We start from the raw sequence: 4,597 nt of genomic DNA, 5'->3' as shown, positions 1-4,597 counted from the left end.
AACAAGAACACCAGGCCCAAGACCCCAAAGGCATTGCCCCAATCCTCATCTGTCCCATCCACTTCCTCCTCTTATGTCCCACCGACTTCCTCCTCATTTGTCCCACCCACTTCCTCACTTGTTGTGCCCACTTCCTCTTCATATGTTGGTTCCAGTTCTTGGAGATCACCAGCAAATACCACTTGCCAAGTAGAGATAAGCAGCCATATCCGCCAAGAAAGTGAGGCTTTCTGCTGTGGGGCCTGCTGCGGGGCCTGCTGCGGGGCATGCTTCAAGGGCTGCTGTGAGTGTGGAGGGCTCTGCTGCAGGATTGGCTTGGCCTGCTCTGAGTGCTGGTGCCGGCTCAGTGTGGCCTTCTGTGACTTAATGTTACACAGTCCCTGTGGCTGCTTGGTCTTTATAATCTTACTTGTTATTGTTGTGAACTTATTTTAAAATGAGATCCATGAGCCTTGAAAAAAGAACGCTGAGAGGAAAAGCAAGAACTACATCCCCCCAAGTCATGCGTTGTATAATCCCCTTCATATGAAACGTCAGTGAAGTCAGTGGAGTCCAGAGGTGGCTGCCGGGACTGGACGAAGAGGAGAATACAAGGCCACTGTTTGAGCAGTGTGGGATTTGAGGGGAAGGGTGATGAAAATGTCTGGGAATTTGATGGAAATGGTAGCCGCCTCTCACCATTGTCACTGATCTTTCTATCTTGAAATGGTTAATTCTTCTCAGGCTGGATAGATGGCCCAAGGGTTAAGAGCACTCATTGGCTGCTCCTCAAGAGGTCCTGAGTTCAATTCCCAGCAACTACATGGTAGCTCACAACCATCTATAGTGAGATCTGATGCCCTTTTCTGTCTGATGCTCTCTTCTGTCATGCAGGCACACATGCAAATAGAGTGCTCATATACATAAATAAATAAATCTTTTAAAAAATGGTTACTTTTCTAACTAGCAGTGTTTTCAAAGCAGATACAAAAACTTATAACTACACCTTTGGCAGAGTATAGGGAATCATATGAAAGAAGGGGAGTTAGTATGATAGGGAAAGGATAGGAGCTCCACAAGGACCAAATATATCTGGGTACAGGGTCTTTTCTGAGACTGGTATTCAACCAAGGACCATGTATGGATATAACCTAGAACCTCTGCTCGGGTGTAGCCCGTGGTAGCTCAGTAACCAATTGGTTTCCCATAGTAAGGTGAACAAGGACTATTTCTAACAGGAACTCAATGGCTGGCTCTTTGACCTCCCCACCCCCAAGGGAGGGGCAGTCCTGTTAGACCACAGAGGAGGACTTTGCAGCCAGTCCTGAAGATACCTGATAAAATAGGATCAGATGAATGGGGAGGAGGTCCCCCCATCAGTGGACTTGGAAAGGGGCAGGGTGGAGATAAGGGAGGGAGGGTGGGAGTGGGAAGGAATGAGGGAGCGGGATACAGCTGGGATACAGAGTTAATAAAATGTAACTGATAAGAAAAAAATAAAATTATTAAAAAAAAATGGTTATTTTTCTTTTCTTTTTTTTTTCCCATGAGGGCACATTAGGGTAGGTTTGAGATCTCACAATGTAGTCAAAGTTGTTCTGAAACTCATTAGCTAATCTAGGCTAGCCTCATGCTCACGGGAATCTTTCTGCCTTGGCTTCTGAGTCCCTGAATCTCAGAAATGAGCTACAATGTTTTCTTATGTGACTCTCACCTGATTACATTTAAAAAAAAAAAAAAAGATACGATTTTGACCTAAAAAAAACAAAGTCTGAAGAGTTGAGGACTCAGAACCATTCAGAAGTCTTGAGCCTGCGATCTCCTCAGCAAGTTTTGCACAGACCCTCCGCTGTCAGTCTGGGAGAGTTTGAGACAGAAGCAGTAAACTGAACACCTAGGTTCTCAAACAGTGGTCTCTATGGAGGTGCACGTGGCTGTGTGGTGATGACGGGGCGGAGTGGGGGTGGAGAGGACAGGAGAGAGAGAGATGCCTTTAAATGTCCAATTTGGGAGCTGGGGAGATCTCTCAGCAGAAAAGGCTGCTCGAGTGCAGGGTGTTGTGGAACAGTTATCACACCCTTGAGGGCTTCTCTACCCCAGCTAGCCTCCAGATAATCTAGACAGAGACCTTATAGGTCATGATAATCTTTAAATGGCTAGAGCTGGGCAGATATCAACCTTCTAAGCTATTGCCATCTTCCAGCTGCACACCCCAAGTCACTTGCCATAAATTGTTCCTGCCTGGGCTGCTTCTGTTTCATCAGGCCAGCCCTCATGGCCTCATGCACATGGTCCATACTGTCCCATGGCAGCTTCCTTTCTCTCTGGCTTCTTCTGTTTCTCCCTCCCTCTTCATGGTCTCCATCTGACCCCAAGCCCGGGAACCTGAGCTCCGCCTACTTCTCTTCTGCCAAGTCACAGATTTCTACCTACTTTTATTAACCAAACAACTTTAAATTGGGGAACAAGGTTTACTCAACAAAGATGTATGTGAAAATAGACTCGTCTGGAGAGCAACCACATCTTGGGGGCAGTATTTAGCATTTGAATACATAGCAACCAGGGCAACCCCCAACAACAAGTACCTAAGTTCAGATCTCCAGCACTGGTGAAAAGCAGGATATGAACTCATGTAGTCCCTCCAGCAAAGGGGAGGTGAGACACTGTGGCCAAGTGAGAGACACTACCTCAGGGACAATAACAATCAGCAAGGTGATGAAGTAATGAAGGCAGCCTGTGTCTCCTTTGGGCTCCTCACAAACCCACACGCGGGACGAGGCTTTTACACAAAAGAGGCTGATTTTATTGAAATAAAACTTACATAAATTAGGAACAGTCTATTGGTGTAAAATTCTACACTTTTGCCTTTTCCCCATATAGTTTTCATATCTTGATATAAAACATGTACTTGAGTATGAAATAAAATTCTACAGTCGTTCCAGTAGGACAACTCATCAATTTGAAACATTTTTAAGTATTGGGAAGAAAGACAAGAAGTTTAAAGTGAGCCCTCATCTTTCGATTCTTCATCTTTTAGCCTGCTTCTCGCCATTTTGTTTTTTGTTGAAGTGACCCTTTGCTGATACATCTCCTTGGGACAGGAGGAAATAGGTAATTTTATTAAGGATAAGAATGCTTGGACTTAAGTCAAATTACCGACTTAGGCAAAATACCAAGGTACCAATGTTAATGTTTCTTCTTTCCATTTTCTGTGAGTCTATGTATGTGATGTATGTTTCTGCATGTGTAGGGGCACATCTGTGTTTGTGCATGTAGAGTCTGAATCACCCTCTATCATCTTTCCACTTTATTCACCGAGTCAGAGTCTGTTCAAGACAAGAGCTTCTGGTAGGCTTTGGGTAGCTAGCTAGGTTGGTCTGGGCAGGCCCTGTTTCTAGTTTACAGGACTGAAATTTCAGGTGGGCCACCTGGGCCAATTGACATTTCCATGGGTTTCCCAGCATCTTTAGATTTGGGTAGCAACACATTTCATTTTAGGGTTTTTTTTGTTTTGTTTTGTTTTATTTTGTTTTTTTGCTTTTTAATTGTGTGTATGTGGTAACCTTTAAAAATTATATGATTCTGAGACCAAATCAGGTAAGCAAAAGTAAAAGTACCCCCCCTTTAATCACAAATAACCTCCTCATGCCCCAATCCAACAGGTTAGGCTTTGCTATACGGTATGGTAGCCACAGGTGGCTATTTAAGTAAATCACGTAAAAACGTCGTTTTCAAGGCTCATCTGACACTAAGTGTTCCAGGCCTGGAAGTGATGGCATCTAACGGCACAGACACACACTGTTTTTCCCCACCGCAAAGGCTGCACTGGACTGCACTAGGAAGGAGTGCACTTATACACAAACAAGCGGCACCTATGCACTTCCCTCTTATCTCAAGACCATCAGCCACTTCCTATTTGTTTTAGCCTCAGACACCGGGATAAAAATAGCAGCTTTGTACACTTCTCCCAATGGTGCGGTGTGATACAAGAACACAGAGTCCCGTAGAGAGCCCTGCCTTTGCCAATGCAAACTGACGTCCCAGGGGCTCCTGCTAGCCCACAGCCGCACTCCCGTGGGCAGAGCCCTCCTGCCCTGTGGTTCCTGTCCTGTCCCTGCCAGGGGGTCATCGGTGTAGACTCCTCACTCACTAGGCCACCTACAGGAATGAGCGCTGGGGGCATCGCCTCCGCTCTCTGTTCTGAGGACCACTAGGTGGCCCCTCAGGGCAGGATGGCGCCCCGAGCCCATCATTTGGACCTTTCCAGGCCCACACCACCTGAGCATCCATTGCCCGACGCATACATGGTTCTTCTTCTCACCCTCAATACCCAAAGTATACCTTCAGGCTCTCCTGAGAATCAAAATACAACTAAACACATACTTGCCAAAATGAATCTAAAATGTGGAAATAGCAACCTGTTTAAACTCAAGGCGCATTATTCTCAATAAAAATGAATAGCATACTGAAGCATTTTTAAAGTGGTAAATTCCCTATTTCATTCATAACCCTCTAGCCCCTTACTCCTGAAAATAACACATCCAATTTCAAAACTTGTTCTGTATGTTGTAATTTTTTAAAGTTTATTTCCTAAAAATATTAAATATGCGTTATTTAG

Source organism: Psammomys obesus, unplaced genomic scaffold, assembly GCF_907164565.1.
Source record: "Psammomys obesus unplaced genomic scaffold, mPsaObe1.curated_primary_1811, whole genome shotgun sequence".
In the NCBI taxonomy this organism is placed as follows: domain Eukaryota; kingdom Metazoa; phylum Chordata; class Mammalia; order Rodentia; family Muridae; genus Psammomys; species Psammomys obesus.
The sequence above is the reverse complement of the archived record's forward strand: the minus strand, read 5'-3'. Positions refer to the sequence as shown.